We start from the raw sequence: 21,750 nt of genomic DNA, 5'->3' as shown, positions 1-21,750 counted from the left end.
TAAGGTCTAGCAATTCTTTGATTACACGTTCAAAGTGCAGAAAGTACTTTTCAACATCTTTCTCGCTGAAAGGGGGGCCAGATTATTGTTTTTACAAATATCAAAATTACTCATTTTTTCATGGTGGCACTTTGGGTTTGAGCTCTAAGCTCCATCTCATTCATTTCTCTTTCATGTGCATGCCTTTGTTTTTTTTGTTTTTGTTTTTTTTGCTCACACCACCTTGCCTGCTCCTTTTCCTTGCCTCAACCCTTAATTCTTAAAGACCCAAGTCTTTATTTCCAGCTCCTTTAATCCTACAACTCTGTCCTGTATCCTTTCACTCTGCTGCAACTGTTCTGTCTCTTCACCTTCAGTGGTTAAGTCACAGAACAACTCAAACACTTCAACTAGTATCTCCTGTTCAGCCAGACCACTATTGCTTTTGACACAAAAAATCTTTAAATTCCTTAAATTACCCTGAGGACCAAAACTGGTCTACCACAGATTGGAGATCTTTCTTTATGCAAACTAAGAGTGCTATGATCCATTTGTATTTGCAGTTCTTAGGTTCATGTTCATTTAGTCTGTTCCCCTTCATGCTCTGGTTGGCTTGGTCTCCTCTGTGTTCTCCCCAGGCAGTCATGTCTCTCGCCCTCTCTATTCCCTCGTCTATCATGTTCCCATGTCTGTTTATCACCCGGTTCCATAGTCAAACCTTTGTCTTTTAGTCTGCATCTCAGTGTGTTTCCTGTTTTATTTTGACAGTCTCTCGTCCTGTGTTCGTTGTGTTTAGTTTTGCTTCCTCCCTGTATCATTATGTCTGATTAGTTCTGGCTGTGTTTCCCTCCTGTTTCCTATCCCCTCGTTATCCTCTGTGCATTTAGTCCCCTGTCTTCCTCTGCCTGTTGTCTCGTAGTCCCATGTTGCGTTGCATGTGTCACCGTGTTCCTGGTCCCCTTGTTACTGCCTAGTCTATTCCCAGTTCATGTTCCCAGCTTTCATTTTCCAGGGTCAGGTTTTTGCTTCCTTGTATTTAGTATTTGGTTTTGTTTACAGTGAACAAAAGTTGACTCCTTTTCTCAATTCCTTTATGTTCCGAGTCCTGCAACTCAGCAATTCCAACCTACCTGATGTGGTAACACATATATGACCTTTGTGAGCCAAAGGTGATGGGGTAGGTTTAGATCATGGGACAAGTCTCCCAAGTTTCTCTATAATGTCTTTAATATTATAATAGAGGCTCGTCCCATGATCTAACGCCAAACATATTAGTAGACACAGCACGACAGTGAGAGTTTACACGCCACTGTTTATTGTAGGCAGATAATCAGATAAATGAAGAGCCTAATGCCAAACACCACGGAGCAGGTTAGAGGGAGTGTGCTAAAACAAAGGACCAGCCTGTATAAGCCCAGCCCACAAGCCAGCACAAGTGCCAATCACCTGCCGTAGCCAGGGTTGATATGGAAACCGAGAACACTGGGATGTAACATATGTTTACAGCAATTTGCAGCATACTCGCATTTCTCACATGAACTTAACTACAAACAGTTTTCGTTATGACCAAAGAATTCAACAGATGTTTTCTAAATACAAGATGCGGCAAGCTTCATGGAGCTTATCAGTAGAGCTTGAGGGGAAATCCCCACCTCCCACCGCCTCCACCTCCATTACATGGTTACATTCCTGGCCTGGCACTGATATGGGTATGGTCTGTGGGCTGCTGACAGCACAAATTGCCAGTAAACAAACAACTGAGCCTTCGCCTGATAACACATGAAAGAGAAAGGGTCTTCACAGTGGCACCGTGTGTGTGGGCAGACAGTATGTCTTCATACCTTTCTGCGGTGCATTTGTCTCTTTATATGCCATCGGCGCATCAGAGGATTTCCACTGAGGGGCCGACACTTTGAAATCCTCCTGGTATGTTTGTTTACGTCAAGCGCTCGCATGTTTCAGGGATCACATCTTTTCTTTTTCCCTTTCTTGAATTCCCCTCCTCGATTGCCTCAAGGAATTTATCAACTCCTTATGCTTCTCACACACACACACACACACACACACACGCACACACACACACACGCACACACACAGCCGCACACTGAGTGGTTAAAACCTCTCATATGGTGAGGACTATATAAGGTTATTAGGAAGAATTTGTGCAATATATGTAATCCAACATCACAAACACAGCACGGAGAGTTAGATCTTGAAATAAAATCTGAATATTGAGAGCTGGTAAAATAAATATAGACAAGCTGTCTTAATCCGTTTTGGCAGTAAACAAAGTGACAAATATTTGTTGCTTTGCAGTGTTCTTTTCAGCACCTTCCATCATCCTTTTGAGTTTAATGGTCAGGCTAATTAGGTCTTCGGAGAATACTGCTGTCAGACGTGTCAGAGTTATCACTAGAAAGGAACCCAGAGAGACCATAACAGACTGAATTGATGTCTACAAGACAATCCCTCCAAGTGTTGTTCATTTTAGACTAAATGAGCCTTTGCTGATATTCCAAACAGAAAGCTAAATCCCATGGGTTCATTTGATATGTATTAGTTGTCTAGAAGCTCCCTCATGGCCAAGCAACCATGCTCTACAGTACATTTTGGACTCCTATACAACTGTTTTGTTTTTGTTTTTCATGCTTGTGAACTCATCTTGTACCTATCTGTCCTCTTGTTTAACCAACACTATTACATGTCATAGATAAACAGTAAATGAGCATTTTTTTAATTTGGGTTTAGTCTGACTAGCTGCTCATTGGTTTGGTTCACTTGGCTGCAAGCAACACTGGCTTTAAATGAGTGAGTTAAACCACTGAAAACATAATGCAGTGACAATAAAAATACATATCAGTGTGAATATTTGTAGAAAGAAGCCCTATGACAGCTGGGATAGGCTCCAGCGCCCCCCGTGACCCTGAAAAGGATAAGCGGAAGCGAATGGATGGATGGATGGAAGTTAATTTCACAGCGTTTCCAAACAGAGAATAAATATTATGAATATATCATAGCCACAATCAAAGACCCAAGTCTGGCTAGTGTTACAAGGTAGTGTACTTTAAGCTAAAACAGACACCAAAAGCACGGTGATTACATCGCCATGTAAACTCACATTTAGTAAGTCAGTGTTTTATTTACGAGAACGATAGGTGCATATTAGGACAAACACTAGTTTTCTCTCTTACACAAAGAGAGCAGGAAAGGTTTCCCATCTACCTCTATGTCATTCAACAAGAATGTCACTGAAATATCAAGTCTTAACATGTCGAGCCATGAAAGCTTTCTTACTGAACCGGAACATACTTTAGGAAAACGGTTATAACAGAGTTTCAGTCAGGTCTGAGTGGACCTGAAAAGCAGTCAGATGTAACTGACAGAAAATTCAGCAGACTCAACATATCCTCACAAAGTCTGGTCAGTGATCTGGACTACTAATGACTCACGGTGATTCATGCAGGAAACAGACAGAGAGGTGAAGTTTGGGAGGGCCAAAGTCTACACTGTCGAATCATTTATGCATTTCAAGTACTTCTCTTTCTTTTCTTAAACACTGTCTAATAACCTTGTCACACGTGACGAATGCTCTATGAAGACATTTGAAGTGGTTCAACATATTATAAAACAAACTTTTTTCTTTTCTTGTCTAAGCAAAGACTGAATATAAAGGATGGAAACAGCCTACAGATCTAAAAGGGGAAGTCAGTGCACTGTAGTCTTTCTAATAACCAGAAGGGGGCGATTCCTCTGGTTTCAAAAATAAGTTTGGGTGTGTAGAAGTCTACACAGTCAGAAATAGGGGTACAGAAGGGGTACATTACTGTGCCCCAAGGTACAAAAATGACATTAATACAGTCTAAGGACAAATATTGGACCTCGGGGTAACTATCTGTACCGTTTTTAGCATCTGAAAGGTACATACATGTTCCTTAATTGTGAAAAGTACTTATTTGTACCCATTCTTTCAAAAGATAAAGTACAGGTTGATTAAGCTCTTTTTGATTAGAGGTTTTTTTTTTTAATTCTTTTTGACAGTAATTTATTTGCAACTGTATTGATTTAAGCATATATTTTAGTGTTTTTATTTTATTTTTTATTATTTTCATTGCTGTTGTTGTTTTTGTATTCCCTGAACCCCCCTTATTTTTAAGCTGCTTTAAGAGCAATGAATTTATTTGAAAGAAAAAAAGTAAAAATGCATTTAAACATTTTTTTAAGAGAGTGTTTTTTTTTAAAGTATAACTATTTGGATGAATTACAAAAAAGCACCCTTATTGAACTCGGAGTGCGAGTTGAGCCCATCCTCACAACATCAAACAAAAGTAGAAGAAGAAACTCAACGAATAGCTGGTGGATTCTAGAATTTTCTGTAAATGCAGCAGGTGCCATTTTGTTTTATCAACGGACGGAGATGGATTACGAACTTGCAAGTCCTGGTGTGCTCTGTTCACTTTCAACCGAGGAACTCGTAACAAAAATACAAGAGTGGGGCTTAGATGTCACCGAAGCTGAAGCTCAGCATTTCAGAGGTAAGTTTTATTTAAAGAAAAATGTAGCGTAATTACTAATTATTGGTTTAGCCTAGCTTAACGTATATTAGCAATTTAGCTAGTTTCGGCACTCTCTTAGCTCAAATTATGTCTCTTTACAAACGTTTTTATAAACGTTTCATGTGTAAAGTTGAGGTCACAGTTCTGAAAAATGAAAAATGTGTACACATAGTATTTGTATAAGTTTGAACTTATATATGTGGTTCGGCCACAGTCTATGGGTTCGGTAACCCCTGCGCAGCGGAACGGCGTGAAATTTGATTCCCTGGTAGCTGAATGCAGTTTACGGTTAGTGTATTAATGGTTTAATAAAATCACGTTTTTACATCCATTCCAAGGCCATCAACACACACTGAATATAACGTTTAAAGGAAATATCTTGACGCTGCACTTGTTTAAAATATAACAAGGGTGTCGCAGCTGGGGTTTGATAGTCGCGTTTTAAGCAATGTGGGAACTTTTTCAGCATGTAATCTGAGCTTGTAATACGGTCCTGCGGGTGTTATCGCTATAAGTAATCGGTCTGAAAGAACAGACGGCAGAAACTGTCGGAAATCTGGAGAAAGGAGTCACCTTAGTAGTGAATATTAACAAATTACAGCATTCTAGTCTTTTTTTTTTCTTCCAAACTTGAAAGGGCACAAAAGCATGCTCAGACTCTGCTCTCCTGTGTCCAGTAGTCCCAAACAAACATCTAAATTTAAAAATGAAAACTTTGCATATCGAGAGGATTCACTCTAAAAATTTGGTTTATTAAATTTACTGATTTTTTTTAATGAATATTTCTTTGAACTGAAAGAAGTTGTACAAAAGGTTTTAATGTGTGTGATATACGGTTCCCTTTCAGTCGATTCACTCGGTACAACACATAAGTATGGGATATCACGCCCTCGCGTGTCCTGGCTGAAGAAACCTTTATTCACGCCTTTACGGCAGATGACGTGTGATGACACGCGCAAGGCCCCGCCCGCACATATAGCCGCTGCCATCACCGTCATCCCTCAGTTCTTACGCTCTTCACCTCGCTGAGAACACCTCTGCTGAGTTGGGCTAGCTAGCTACTGCTAGTTAGCTCCGTTGTCTGCCAACTTGAACCTAGCTTAACTGCCCCTGTTGGTGTTAGCCTCCACCGCCCAGCTGGTGCGTAGGCTGCCCGCGGAGCGCTATTTTCAAGTTTTTCTTGTGCAGCGTTTCGCTTTGCGTTTTGGGAATGGACTCCAAACCGAAGCGAGCAAAGCAGAAATCTTCTGTTCGCCCCTGTCCTCAGGGATGTGGTTTCTCTTTGCACGACAGCGACCAGCACGATGCCTGCCCTGTCTGCCTGGGGATCGTCCACGCTAGGAGAGCGTTGACGGAGCCCGAAGCTTGTGCGTTTTGTCGCCAGCTCCGACGCTCGACCCTGGAAAGACGGGTGACGTTTGTGGAAAGAGTGCTGGGACGCTCGGCTGTCGCACGGCATGACCCTCTTCTTTCCGAGTCTGGAGCCCCGGCTTCGTCCGAGTCCGAAGACGAAAATTTTCAGGTCGATGTCCCCGCGATTAGCTGGGCTGACCACATGGAATACGTTGACGGGTTAGCCGATGACGGACCGGAACCATGCAGGAGCGCTGACGGGCTTCAGCCTGGGTTGAAGCCCGCCAGCGCTCCCCAGGAAGACGATGACGTGCTGGACATCGGCCTGGACATCCATGGTTTGTCGGAGGATGAGCAGGAGAGCTCATTGTCGACCCAATATGCCGCCGCTGCTGCGCCGGTCGGCCACGATGACACCTCTCTTTTCTCCCTGTTTCGCCGTGCCGCTGAGAAGCTGCAGGTGGACTGGCCCTCTCCTCCACCAGCTCGGAAGCCGTCGCGGTTTGCGGGTTTTTTCCTTCCACCGGAGCCCGCAACGGCCAAAAACTGCCTCCCCATGTTCCCAGACTTTCTCTGCGAGCTAACAGCGTCATGGGACAAACCTCTGTCTACCCGCGTCACTGTGCCCGGCTATGGACAGTACATGGAATTGGACGGCGCCGAGGGAGCTGGTTTAGCTAACCCACCCCCTATGGAGCCGTCTCTGGCTGCTTATCTGGCCCCGTCCCATAACCATGGTGTCGGTGGCCCCGCAACTCTGCCGTCCAAGCACTGCAGATTCTCGGCCTCGCAGCTGGAGAAGATTTATCGGGCTCAGGCCGGCACCGCTCGAGCCATGAGCTCCGTCACCATGCTCCAGACGTACCAAGCAATGTGCCTGGCGGAGCTTGGATCGCTGGTTCCGGAGGACAGCCCGCTGTCACCTCTTCTTAACGAGGTTAGAGTCACCACGGATTACATCCTCCGTGCGTCTCGCTGTGCAGCGCTCTCCCTGGGCAGAGGGATGGCTTCGACAGTGGTGGCGCAGAGGCACCTGTGGCTGACCCTCTCCGACGTCCCTGATAGAGACAGAGCTGTGTATCTGGACGCACCAGTGTCTGCGGCTGGGTTATTCGGACATTCACTTGAAGCCATTCAGGCTAGATTCGATCTGAGGAAGAAGCAGACGGAAGCTCTGCGCGACATCATCCCCAGACGCCAGCCCCAGCCCAAGCCCACTGCTAGCTCTCACAGGCCCGCCGCTCCTCTGACAGCTGGCAAGAGACCGGCGCCCACTGCTGGAGTGGGAGGGCCGCCGGCGAGAGCACGTACTCCGGCCCGAGCTCCACGCCAGTCGGCCTGGGGCAGAGGCCCTCCCCCGGGCCCCCGACGGGACCCGACGCCCAGGAGGAAGAAGCCTCAGCCCTCCTAGCTGTGGTTGCGAGTGGGGAAGGGATCCGGCAGCAGGGAGACGCTGCTCTTACCCCTCTGTTGCCGCACAAGAGGTGCCGCTTAAGTTCTGTTCAGGTTGTCAGCCCCAGAAGGCGCTGCACTTCCCTATCGCGGTCTCCCAAGCACATAACCCCTGCACACGGTTCAGATGTGTTGAATGTTCAAGCGGCCACATCGAGTGTTCCCGCTGTTTTTCATTGTTATGCCCCGGAAAAGGTGCACCCAACAAAATGTATAAATGTACATGTTCCCATGTTGCAATCAATAAAGAGTGTTGTTTACTCTCAAACAATCTCAAATGCTCAACCTGCAGGCGAAATGAGCCAGGTCAGGCAGGGGATGCAGTCCCCTGCAGACACACTGGGGGGCGACGGCGCCCCGCCGTCAGTGCTGCAGGCCAGCCGGCTGGCTGCTCACTTCCCTCAGTGGCGCGCTTGCGCCCCCTCTCCGTGGGTGCTGCAAACCGTTGCCATGGGTTACCGGTTGCAGTTCCGGGTCAAGCCGCCTCGTTTCCAAAGAGTCGTGAACACGATTGTCAACCCCGAGGCAGCCTTGGTACTCAGAGAGGAAATACAGGCGCTATTACAGAAGAGAGCAATACGGGTGGTCCCCGCTTCGGAGACGGACAAAGGTTGGTACAGCCGTTATTTTGTCATTCCGAAGAAAGGGGGAGGGCTTCGTCCCATCCTCGACCTGCGAGTCTTGAACACGTACCTGCGAACGTACAGGTTCAGGATGCTAACACTCAGACAGCTCCTGAGTGCAGTCGGCCCGGGAGATTGGTTTGCGACAATCGATCTAACAGATGCTTATTTTCATGTCGCTATACACCCGAAACACAGGCAGTTTCTGAGGTTTGCATTCGAGGGCGTAGCCTACGAATACCTAGTGCTGCCGTTCGGGCTGTCGCTCGCTCCCCGCACCTTTACGAAATGTGCCGAGGCAGCGCTAGCGCCCCTCAGGAAGAGGGGCATCCGCATCTTGGCCTACCTGGACGACTGGGCTCTCGTGGCTTGCTCCAGAGAACAGGCGGAGACGCAGCTGTCGCGGGTTCTGTCACACATTCAGACACTGGGGTTCTCTGTGAACTTTCAGAAGAGCTCGCTAATCCCAGGTCAACAGATCGCTTTTCTCGGTCTGGAAATATGCTCTCTTTCCAGCCGCGCGCGGTTGTCAGAGCACAGAGTGGCCGCGTTTCATCGCTGCCTCGCTCAATTTCAGCTGGGACGCAGACTGCGTTTCCAGACGATATTGCGCTTGTTGGGCATGATGGCATCTATGATCGCCGTAGTGCCGCTTGGGCTGTTGAAAATGAGAGCGTTTCAACGCTGGACTCTCTCTCACCGTTTGTGTGCTTCACGTCACCTCCGGAGGAGGCTGCCGGTGACTGCGTCTTGCATGCTAGCTCTCCGTCCTTGGAGGGAGCCCGGGCTACTGCACCAGGGCTCTCGGATTGGGAGGGTGTTGTTTCGCAAGGTGGTGTCCACAGATGCTTCCCTAAGTGGGTGGGGAGCGCTGTGCGAGGGTGCGTCAGTGAGAGGGATCTGGTCCGCGGCTCAGCGCCAGCTGCACATCAACCACTTAGAGCTGTTAGCAGTGTTCTTAGCTCTAAAGCGTTTCCGTCCAGTCCTGCAGGGCCAGCATGTCTTAGTCAGGACGGACAATTCAACAGTGGTGTCTTATATAAACAGGCAGGGAGGAACACGCTCTCTTCCCCTGTTGCAGCTGTCTCGCTCTCTGCTGTTATGGTGCAGTGTTCATTTTCTGACTCTAAGAGCCACCCATGTCCCGGGCCACCTGAACCTGGGGCCGGACCTTCTCTCCAGGGGGGGTCCTCTGGTGAGAGAATGGAGGTTACACCCTTCAATAGTGGCTCAGATTTGGGATCTATTTGGCGAGGCGCAAATAGATCTTTTTGCTTCCAGGGTGAATGCTCACTGCCCCCTGTACTTCTCCATAATCGACCACGATGCACCCTTGGGCTTGGACGCGCTAGCGCACCAATGGCCAGACGTGCTCCTGTATGCATTTCCCCCAGTGGAAATGATATCTCCAATTCTGGAGAGGGTGCGTCGGCATTCCCTCTCTCTGATCCTGGTGGCCCCTTGGTGGCCCGCGAAGTCGTGGTATGCAGAAATAATCAGCCTGCTTGCAGCAAGTCCTTGGCAGCTTCCTCTCCGCAGGGATCTCCTCTCTCAGGCGGGGGGGGAAGTGTTTCATCCGCGCCCGGATCTGTGGCACCTTCATGCTTACCTGCTGAGAGGTTAAACTTGGTTGCTAAGGGTCTGCCACCTAGTGTGGTAGCGACGATTCAGAGCGCCAGGGCCTCGTCTACTAGAGGCTTGTACGCTTACAAATGGCGAGCCTTCGAGCGATGGTGCCAGGACCGCCACACTCTCCCATTTCAGTGCTCTATTGTGGATGTTTTGACATTCCTGCAGGAGCTGTTGGATAAAGGCCTTTCGTTTTCGACGATCAAGGTTTATTTAGCGGCTATATCTGCTTGTCATATCGGTTTTGACAGGGTGACACCAGGTGCGCATCCCCTCGCCGTGCGTTTTCTGAAAGGGGTTCGCCGGCTGAGGCCCGTGCTTAAGTCCAGTGTCCCGGCTTGGGACTTGTCTTTGGTGCTGGAGGCCCTTTGTGGCCCTCCGTTTGAACCCGTTGAGTCGGTAGATATGAAACTTCTTTCGTATAAGACCGCATTGCTTCTCGCTTTGGCCTCGGCGAAGCGAGTGGGGGACCTTCATGCGCTGTCTGTGCATCCTGCCTGCACACAGTTTTCTCCTGATGGCCGCAAGGTCGTATTGCGTCCGAATGCCGCCTATCTTCCCAAGGTCATGCCTGCATCTTATAGTTCAATGGAGTTTGAGTTGCTGAGCTTTTGCTCCCCTCCTTTTGAATCTGAGGAGCAGAGGAGGGTGCATTCTCTTTGTCCGGTGCGTGCGCTACGCACCTACATTGAGCGCACTCGGGATGTGCGTTTGTGTGACCAGTTGTTTGTCTGCTTCGCTAATCCGAATAGGGGTAGAGCTCTGTCCAGACAGAGGCTGTCCCACTGGATTGTAGAGGCTATCTCGCTGGCATACAGCACCGGAGGTTTTGCGTTGCCCCACGGGGTGGGAGCTCATTCCACCAGGGGGATGGCGACCTCATGGGCTCTTTTTAGAGGGGTGCCTGTGGCTGATATTTGTGCAGCGGCTAATTGGGCGTCGCCGCACACTTTTGTGCGGTTTTATCGGTTGGACGTTACAGCCCCTTCGGTGGCTCATGCTGTCCTTTCTGCTGGGTCTACCACTCACTAAGGATGTGGTGGTCCCGTTCCGGTTCGGTGGCTGCTCTGCGGGGCGTGTATATAGGTCCCATACTTATGTGTTGTACCGAGTGAATCGACTGAAAGGGAACGATTAGTTATGTCTATAACTTCTGTTCCCTGAAGGAGAGGAACGAGGTACAACACAGGGTGGCCCCACTGAGCAGTTGGCTCGGTGAAGAGCGGCTATCGAACTGAGGGATGACGGTGATGGCAGCGGCTATATGTGCGGGCGGGGCCTTGCGCGTGTCATCACACGTCATCTGCCGTAAAGGCGTGAATAAAGGTTTCTTCAGCCAGGACACGCGAGGGCGTGATATCCCATACTTATGTGTTGTACCTCGTTCCTCTCCTTCAGGGAACAGAAGTTATAGACATAACTAATCGTTTTTACCCATGTAAAAATGTGGTGATAAATATCCTTACATGGAATTTAGAGTTTGTACTACCATTTATTTTGCAGACAATGAGGTTGATGGTGACACAGTTGACTGCGGTCTTACTGAGACTATGGTTGCATACCTTTTTCCAAGGATCCTTCAAAAAGCAGGTTAAATTCAACCAATTTGTGTCAAGGATGAAGGAATCTTCAGTGAGGCTGACTCTACAGACTGTCTCTCCAGAAGACTGGCAACCATCTACTTCGTCAACTTCAATAAGGTATTTTCTTATTTATAATGAAGTTAGTATGTCTGAAGCATACATGTTGGCCGTTATGCACTTTTAGGATTTAGTTAATATGATCATTGTTTCTACCATATGTATTGTTACTGTAGTGTTTTATACTTCAATTCATGCAATAAAAACAAACACTTAACTGTTTTCACAGCAATGAAAATACTTTGAGACTGCCAGCCTCTTTTGAAATTCCAAGATTTCCCAAAAATCTGCAACTAAAACTGGACAACAAAGAACCGTGCCATAAAAATCCAAGGGACAGACACACAATAATCAGAGTTCTATATGAAGCTGTGGCACAGTATACTATGTAAGTTAATCAGGGTAATGTTAGCTTGTTGCTTTAGAAAAAGCTGAATCTGTCATATTGAAAATAAACGCTACATTACTAAGAAACAATAACTGACACTTGATAAAGTTTGTTTGCCAGCAGTTGCTCTAACACTTATGTTTCTTCTGATATTACAGGTATCCCACAAATTCTGAATATGTGCAAGCTGTGAAGACGCTGGTAATGAAGTATCCTTTCCTCAAGGATCGTGAGGGAAATGGTTATGTAAGTTAAATTTAAAATTTGCATAAGGTTCCTTCAAGATTACAAAGTAAAAGTGAAGCTTTTTTCAATCTTGTTTTGTTAGTAAGACAATCTGTAGCCTCTCAGTAGGTTTGTATGAAGTATGTTTACTGATTCTTTGTTGGGTGTATTTTGTGTAGATTGTTTTTACAGTAACTTATGTTTCTGTTCAACAAGCACACATGGCATATGTCTTTGAGACGTAAATTCAAATCAGAGCGGGCACCACTAGTCGACAGTGAGACAGTGAGACGTTGTAAGGAGAAGTTTGGTTCTACGAGGAGAGGGCAGCCTAATAAATGTCAACGAACAAGTCAGAGAAATGTTTGTCAGGTTGGTGTGAGGGACATCTTGAGCTATAAAATGTTCTTGCATCTGTTATTGCATCTAAAACTAAGGATTAGGGATGCAACTGTACCCCTTTTTTCAAACCGAAACAATACCAATACTTGGATTAGAGCACTTGCTAATACAAAGTACCAGTGCTAATACTTCTACCTCACAAAAAATTATTAATTGGAAGGCGCTAAAAGAGGGTGAACTAGATTTTAAAAACAAACAAACAAAAAAAAAAAACATTTTAAATATGACTCCAAAACTAAAATTTCAAGTTAACAATTAAGATTTTATGTGAAATTATTTCAGAGTTTCCATATTTTAAATATTGGTTCATGGTATCGGTTAACTTTAACCGATACAAGTTCTTTGTGATGCACAGATTGTGTCAGCTCTAATTGTATATTTAGTCTTATGTTGGGTTTCTAATCTGTTTTGACTTTCTCTTCTCACTCTTGCTTTCTTTCAAGGGACCATGCGTCCAAGGAGAGGATTTATTATCCATAGACGCCCACTTAAAGGTCTTACAGTGCCAATATCAGAAGATGCAACCAGATACCATGGTGGTTCATAACCGTATGCAGCAAACGTTTGCTTGGCGGCAGAAAGAAATTGCAGATGGTATGCCTGTGGAGGATGTGTTGAAGAAGTACCCCTTCTTAGGGATGCCTACTGGTGTAAGTCAGAAAGCTGAATTGAACTTGGAAATAGCTGTCACATTTAACATGTTTATAGTAGTAAATTTTATTTGCCCTTGACCTTGCTTTCTTCATCTGTCCCTCTTTCCTTTTTTTGTATGTTCATGTAACTTCTTACAGTATTGTTGTTAAATTCTATAAAAAAATAATTATGCAGCACCATACATAATTAATATCAACTTTAGATTATTTCATTTTCATACACTGTTATTTTGTACTGAAAATGAATTTTTTACTTGTAGCTGTGCAACGAACTCGGGTGGATCCAACCAACAACGGGTAATGTAAGCCAGCAATTTCGTGAAGGGCTCTCATGTGTTGCAGCAAAGGTGATTGACCTTACACGAGGGAAAACCCCACTCTACCAGCTCTACCTTGATGCAAGAGAGGAGGCTCTCACTGATGACCTACCAGGTATTTGCTTTTTTTTTTTAACTTCAAGGCTTCCATTTTATATAATTTTTATAGGTAACTGGAAATGCCAGATAAAATGCATGGGTAATCTTGTGTTGTTGTTTTTTTTGTTGTTGTTTTTCTTGACACAAGGGCTGCACTTTTATTCCTGCCATACGTCTTTAAGGAGAAACTGGATCTCTTTGTCATACTTGGAGAGGTGTGTGTATTAAAATATTTAGTCTATATAAAACGAAAACAAATGTATCTTTTGTTAAGAGACTAAGATATTGCTTTCCTCTACCTTCTCTTTTGACTTCAAAGGTTCATCCTAAAACCCCCTATCCAACTGTTCAGCTACTTCATGAAGACTGGAAACCAGTGTTCTCCAGAAGCGCTCCAAACATTGTGAAGTTGGATGGCAGTGAAGTGTGCAGAAGCTCGTGTATTTTTGAAGGAATCATCTCTTCTTTCTGCTTGTATTTTGTCTTCAACCTTGCTTATCCAAAACATCTGAAGAACACCCTGATTTTTCTCCAAAAGTACATTGTGAAAATAGATGAGGGTGAGGACCGGCCTCTGCCAATCACAGTCACCAGACAAATAAATCTTCTGTATTGACCACCATGCCATTGATAGTGAATGGACGGTGCTAAAACCTGGACAGGAAATTGATGTTGCAGCTTATGACACATACTCTGTTGATAACAGTTTGTATGTAACAGTTAAGCAATGTATTTAAGAAGGTAATAAATGTGACAAGTATTTTTGACTTTGTATCTTCAATTTTTCAAATCTTGAGAGGAAAAATATAGGAAATCTGTGTGTAGATACTGAACCTTTAGAAAGACATTTTTGTACTCCTTTTAAGGGTTCTTTTTTGTACTTTATACTAAGGGTACAACTTTGCCCTTTAAAGTACAGGTTTGACGTGTAAAAGGTACAAATTACAAGAGTACAAATCAGTACCCACAGTTTAGGGTACAGAACGGTACCTTAGAGGGTACCACCCCAGTGACAAGACATTGTACCCCTATAGGTACATTTCTGTACTTTAATTTCTGAGTGTGTATGGTAAAACAACCCTTCATTTTTCTTGATTTTTTGATCTCAATAAAAAATTTTTATAAGGATGAATTTATCATTCTCCATCACTAGCTTAAAATCATACTGAATACAAAATGAGGTTCACTCATTGGACTGGACTCTGCGTCCACTTAGAGGTATGTTTAAGGCTGTGGCTACTGTCAAGACACATTGTTGCACATCTGAGGGTGCTGTGCCTTTAGTTGCACTGCCAGATGTACCCCTCCTAATTAAGTTTTATCTATAAAGCTGAAGGCTTTACAGTAGGATTCACTAACCAGTGGGTGATGTCATGTTAGCTACATGTAGCTGAATTGTAAGTTTATTCATTTCCAACAAAATGAATGTTGAAGTTTCAGGTTACCAAGTTACCAAGCCAAGGAACCTAAAGGATTTAGAGTTCTGTAAACAAGAGGGGCCAAAATCTCTCTTGAGTTGTATCCAAACATGGGATGCGTTACCAAGGTACTCGCCAGAGAAAAACATGTACTTTGAGGACAGGGTGGCGAGTGTTTACTGGAGGTAGTTGGTTGTTGTCATTTGGTAGATTATTTGCTAAGAGGTATACAGTACTGCTCCAAAAACCCTCTTTTGATTGTTTACGGTCCTAGCAGATTGCCATGGCTGCCTGTAGTTTCCATGAAAGACACTGACTTGTTTGCGCTCATCAGATTCTCACTAAATAGTACTTTTACTTTGAAGGTTGTCAGTTAGTGAGTGTTTGCAGACAAGTCTGGGTCTTTCATGCAGTCAACCGTGGCAATATGATACCAACCAAACAAGGAGGCTTTTAGTGTGGCACCCACTTTGCAACCATTTTCACCCAACTGCCAGCAACTTTCAGCAACCGCTTGCCAACCACTTGGAGAATACATGTTTCCTTAGTGCACAGAAGTTGCCAGCGCATTGAGGGCCGCTTCTTTTCCTTAAATGGAACATATCTGTCACTGTCTTTTGATGTGGAGACTTGAAAGAAAACCTTAAGCTGCAATTGGTTTCAGTGTAATAACATTTGCGGTTACTGCTCCACCCACTGATCAAGTATCTACCTGAGTACTTGTCAGTCATCTTGAGAACTGCATACTTGAAAGCAGTTGGCCTTACCTAATTATAGGTAACACCTATAATTATCAGGTTTTGAAACAGCTGAGACATGCAGGGCGTCCAAGTTATTTTACTGTTAAAAAAAAGAATGCATTGTGGTTATGTTGTGTTATACAGCTGCTATACAGTAAACTAGACCCTGCGTAACACATGACTCTGATTTCCTGCCAAGAAATTTCAGGCTTCAGCAAGCATTTTATTAGCTTAGCTTAGCACAACAACCTGAAGAAAGGAATCAGCAGGAGAGGCTCCGTTCACCTTTGCGAGAATCTTTTCAGCCTCAATCTCACGACAAAAGTAAAATGACAATGAAGGTTAAGTAGGCTTACAAAGTCAAACATCACCTTTTTCAAAATGGTATTGATCCAAAACATACCAGAGAAGCACAAAGAACACAGAGTCTATAATACACCACAGTCCCATGCTCTTCAGGCTACGGCATCAGCTCACTAAAATGATGAGTTTCAAAGAACGGCAAGGCTATCTGCTAAATACAATAGTGAATACAATCCACAGAAGCAGCTGAGCCATGTAAGACGCCCAAGTTATTTTACTGTTGAAAAAATAATGCATTGTAGTTATCTTGTGTTATAAAGCTGCATATTTCATATTCCACAGCTCGTGTTAAAGGTGGTTGAAAAACAAATTCACAGTGGCAGGGTCAACAAGAGGTTCAGCAACACCAAGATCCAGTTTTTAAATGATGTAGCAATTCATGCATGTGGTTTTCTAGTGCTTATTTGAGGTTGGAAAATGCCAATAATTTCGACTCTGGCTATATGTTATAAAGTGGAATTAGCACACAAGATATAATAGTGATAATTAGTGAGTGTTACATGTGCTACATGGTAGATCTGTCACTGCTTCATCTTCTTCTTGAACCCTTCAGGGGTTCCCACAGCAGATCACCTGCTTCAATCTCACCCTGTCACTATCCTCCTGCTCTGCATGTCCTCCTTGACTACAATCAAGAATCTTCTCTGTGATCTTCCTCTTTTCCTCCTGCCTGGCAGCTCCATATTCAACATCCTCTGTCCAGTATATCAGCTATGCCTCCTCTGCACATGTCCAAATCATCTCAACCTCACCTCTCTAACTCTGTCTCCAAACAGCTCAACCTGAGCTGTCCCTCTGATACACTCATGTCTAATCCTGTCTAATCTTGTCCATCCTGGAAAATCTTAGCATCTTCAACTCTGTTACCCCAAGCCACATATTTTTCAGCATGCAGTCTCTGAACTTCGCTGAGATCGCTGCCTGGAATCAGGATGAAACTCTTTGGCTTATATACAAATTAGCAAATACGTTTTTATCAAAAACACAACTCATTTGTCTTCCTCTAAAGCAATCAAAAGTAAATATGTCATTTCTTTCTTCTCCTGACATTAAATTTGGGCAGCATTGCTCCCAGCCTATCCTTTCTTTATTTCAACAGAATTAGATGTAGAGGCTTCTGTAATGGCCCCCTGGAGGCACACAATTATGAGAGTCAGAATAAGAACAAGGTAATTACCATCAAGACTTTTGGGCCTCGACCAAAAGCATATTACCCACTTCAAACGCTGAGAGAAAAATGCAAACACAGGGGCAGGAGAGCTACTTTGCTGCATAGCTGAACCCTCACATCACTCTACAGGAGTTATGTTTATGGAGAAACATTGTTTGATGTACTATTTCTCTTTTTTTTGTGTAAAGATACATTTCGGATGCCTTTTTTCACAAATGTTTGTAGAAGCAGTCTTCATAGGTGCTTAATTTTTACACCTGTGGCCATTGAAGTGATTGGAACACCTGAATTCAATGATCTGGATGGGTGAGTGAATAGTTTTGGCAATACAGTGCATCACTGTTGCAAGAGAAAAAGTACATTACCGTAAATAACCAACTATAAGAGAGGTGCAAATATGTTTTCAGGTGACAGATTGCCGGGGAGAGCCGAACAGTGTGTGCAAATTATGGTGACTGCAAATACGGCGCCTCTTTGTTTCCATACCCATTTATTTTTTCTCGCCTGTGCAAACACACGGAATGTGACTTTTACGACATCTGCGGCGCACTTACCGCCTCGGAAATGAAAGAACACTGTTCCAAAAAGTAAATGCACTCAAGCGAGTGTTTGACGGTTATTGGGCTGAATGTTTTACTATGTTTTTCTACAGCCATCTCAGTGCCTCTTTTGTCCAGTTGGGCATCGATTCGGTGACGCAACCATTATGCTCTTGTTAATCAATAGCTCCCAAACAAAAGCATTAAGTAGATGCACTGTAAAGAAAAATATTTCCTTGAGCACGCTGCTATGAATGGCCCAGCACAGGCAGGAAAAAAAATCTATAAACAATACAAACATGCCCACAAATAATTATGCAAAGAGTACTCAGTCCTGACCCCAGCAGCAACCATTAAAAATGAAATAATGCTTTGCACTGCTCTCAGAAAACTGCTTTCACAAGGGAGCAGAAATTGTTGTAGTAAATAAAATGATAGTGGGAGCCCAGAGACTGTGTGCCGTGGTTATAGCTTGTTTCCCAGACCGCCTGTAGACAATAAACACTTTCCCTTCTCTCACCATGCCTGCAGATCTCTGTGTGCACTGTGAACCTTGTTATTGTACGATACAGCTTCTAAATTTGAATACATGTAATAATGGGGCTGTCTGAACAATGGTCAAAGGAAGCCGATCTATTCACTAAGCACTAATTTGTAGCTAGTGTATAAAATGCTGCCTTGTTGTTAATTATGAATAGTGAACCAGTCATATCCGCAGGTTGGTCTTTATATTACACTAAATGGTGTTTTGTGAGGCACAGCAAAAAAACAGCTTTTATTACAGTTGTGAGCAGGATCGCTGCTCGGTTTCATCTCGTTTCTCTGCGGTCGAGAGGCGCTCTGCTCCAAAGATTCAATTCTAACCAGCATAAAATTGGACTATTCTTCACTCGCACTTAAGCGGAGTGCCTTGACCTGCAGTTTTACTTCGTGCATCCCCTAACAACGCAATGCTGAGCCAAAGATACATTACAAAGACATCAACAGACCCGAGCACAGAGTGCTCCTGAAGGGCCAAGTGAGTCCAGTCAAACCAGCAGGCGGGAAATAATCTGTCGCCCTATACAGGAGTGAACATTTTAATATTCAAAACAAAATGAAAGGTTCAAGTCCAGATTTAATCTGAAAAACTAAAGTTAGTAAATGTAAAAAAAAATTTAATAATAATAATTCATTTAAAAAAATGAAAGGTTATAAATGTCATGGAACAAGCTTAGAGTAAAAAAATAAAAGCTGGTTTGATAAATGCAAGAAAGCTGTCGACTATTGACGAATATTCTTGTAAAAACTAGGTTTTATAAGTATCTGTTTAACGCAATTTGTCTCTGCCTATTTTAAGGATGTGCCATCTGTATTCATTTATTTCAGCATTACATGACGTGATTAAGCACCAGATCTGAAGAGTGTTACACAACCTAGAGATTGATAACCTCGTGTGTGAGTACAAAGCATGAGACAAACCACAGTTCTCTAAATTCATCCCAACAGCTCGATATCTATGTTAATTTATTGAATGAAAGGGTTGTTTTGTGGACATCCTGGATGACCAGTTTATTTGAAGCACTACCAACTTCAGAAGAGACAGATGGAAAACATGAACAATACGCAGCAATGCCAAGTAGAGGAGAAAATAAGAGGAAATGAATATTATAAACTTTATTATGTTTATTTTAATGGATTATTAGTTTTTTGAGAGATCACTGTAAAGACCAGTAATATTCGAGCCCTGTCCAAACTTACACAGGTACACATTTTGGAAAATGAAGCTTTTTCAGTGGAATTTTGTCCATATGTGGTGTTTTATGTTGCTCAAAATGAAGCTTTTGAAAAACTTTTTCCACATGAAGATATTCAGAGACGCTGTTTCGCTGTTTACATGTGGATGAAAATTAGGATTTTGCCTCGCAGTGTCAAAGGTGTGGCCTTTATCCCCTTTGCTGATCGCAGACTCTGCAAGTGTTATTGTTTGTAGGGTTCTAATTGGTCAACATTTTTATATGGTTATATGGTACACTGATTTATTAAAACATGTGCAACCATAAATAAGTGGAATGGAAATATAGAAATCAATATTCAATATAACCATCTTTTTTCTTCAACACAGCCTGAAATTTCTTAGGCACATCATTCTGAGATATGCCAAGTTTATGGCTAAAGGCTTTTTGGAATCTCATTGTTGGAGCAAAAATATCATTTTATTCTTTTCAAACTGTGTTATCTTTGGCGATTTTCATAAATTTAGCTAAACAAATGAGAACAAATTATATGTTTTTGTGACAGGCTGCTAGCAACAAAGTGCCCAAAGATACAATTAAAAAGTGGTATTTTGTCTGTTACGTGCAGAGATGGGCAGTTACTGTAATCCGATTACTTTTTTCGAGTAACGAGTAAAGTAAGGGATTACTATTGCAAAAAAGGTAATTAGATTACTGTTACTTTCCCGTAAGCACGCTGCGTTACTGCGTTACTAAAACCGTGATTTTTTTGCGAGTGTCTCATGACAATGACGTAAGCGAGTGCGACGTTCGTGGCAACAGCTGTGTGCAGATCAAAAATGGATCATATATCGAGTGCAGGAGAGAGTATGACCGTGCAGCGTTTAAAGCGTGGAAGTACTGATCTTACTTTGAGTTTGATTCCATAAAAAGTGACAAAAACATTAGTGTCCGCTGTTCACTGCGTGGGAAGAAAACTTCTTTGTACAGCGAAAAAAACCCTAAACGTCCAAGGAAGCACCAAATACGCTGCCACTGGAATGTGAAATTCACAGAGAAACTTCCACTGACTGCTGCGGCACACCTGCACCAGGGCAAACCTCCGTCTGCCCACTCCTGCTATACAGGTGAAAATAGAGCAACAGGACCGCTGAGTCTTTGATTTTATTTATTTTCTGCTGTGTTTTACTTGCATCTATTTGAAAGAGTGACTGTAAACACAAAAAAATATTTTATTTTATGTGCTGGAATATGCAGAAAATAGGTTTAAATGTTAAACAAATTTCTTCCAGTCAGAGAATGTTGCATATAATTTAATTTTTGCTTGATGCATAAAGTTAAAAGATTGAAACTAATAAAACAAGTTTTGAAAAGAGACTTTTTCATTTGATTACATTTTATATGATGGCTTATGCAGAAAAAGTAGAATTGGGCTGAAAGATCTATCGTTTTATTACCTATTCAGGGGATAAATCATGTTTTAAAAAGTAACTAAGTAACTAATTGCTTTTGAAAATAAGTAATCAGTAAAGTAACAGGATTACTTTTTTGGGAAGTAATTAGTATTTAGTTACTGATTACTTTTTTCAAGTAGCTTGACCAACACTGGTTACTAGGGGTGCAACAATACTCGTATCGATGTTGAACCGTTCGATACAGTGCTTTCGGTTCGGTACGCATATGTATCGAACAATACAAAATTTTTAAATTATTTTATCAACTTTCCTTCTGACGATGTTGTCTGTGTTGAGCGCTCAGTTGATCTGGGCTCGACAGTGCAGCCTAGGCAGAGTAGTCGAATGCAGATTCATTGAGCGCAGGGCAAGCTAGCGAGATAGAAGCTAAGCTCTCGTTGCAACATGGCAAATTGAACCTCCCCCACCCTCATTCAGATCTGGCGTTTGGAACTATTTTGGTTTTCATGTGACGTATGACCCTGAAGGTAAGCACATCATGGACTAAAGTAAAACAGTATGTTGGATGTGCCACGCAATGCTCAATTACATGGGTGGGAACTAGTGCGTTAGCGCAGTTAGCTCGTTAACGTGTTGGCCGTCCAGCCCCACGCACGAGGCGATCCGCGGTAGCTCGTTAACGGAGATTTGCCGTGTTGTGGCTTTAACGTCATTTCAACGAGATTAACGCTGACAGCACTAGTGGGAACACAACGAATATGACTGCACATTTATGCTGACATCATCCTAGTGCAAAGACAAGTGGAAGTAGACAAAAACAACAAGCATGCTACTAACTTTACCCGAGTCATTTAGACAGCCGTTAGCACATGATTCTCCTTATGGGGACCTGATATGTTTAATATGCTGCTGAGAATATAGCCCAGAAGAAGCGTATAGTATAGCTTTTATTTTGGAAAGAGACATTTCTCTGTAATAAAGTCTCTTTTCCAAATGTGAGTGATTTCTCGATCAGATAGATTTTTTTTTATTACTTTGTTGTTTCAGCAAAATTAAATTTAAAAACTGTAAGTTTG

The 21,750-nt window shown here is 43.4% G+C and overlaps 1 pseudogene across 1 annotated transcript; it reads left to right on the top strand.

Annotated features, from left to right (window-relative positions):
• The first annotated feature begins 3,538 nt into the window (after positions 1 to 3,538).
• Positions 3,539 to 13,855, top strand: LOC113035489 (uncharacterized; annotated as a pseudogene). The gene is made up of 9 exons (XR_013910340.1): positions 3,539 to 4,511; positions 11,093 to 11,289; positions 11,459 to 11,617; positions 11,776 to 11,863; positions 12,059 to 12,214; positions 12,688 to 12,894; positions 13,158 to 13,329; positions 13,462 to 13,528; positions 13,633 to 13,855. The product of XR_013910340.1 is annotated as an uncharacterized LOC113035489 (transcript).
• Positions 13,856 to 21,750: the final 7,895 nt, after the last annotated feature.

This window comes from Astatotilapia calliptera, chromosome 7 (genome assembly GCF_964374335.1).
Source record: "Astatotilapia calliptera chromosome 7, fAstCal68.1, whole genome shotgun sequence".
In the NCBI taxonomy this organism is placed as follows: Eukaryota; Metazoa; Chordata; class Actinopteri; order Cichliformes; family Cichlidae; genus Astatotilapia; species Astatotilapia calliptera.
Note: the sequence above shows the minus strand (reverse complement) of the source record. Positions and strands in the feature narration are given on the sequence as shown.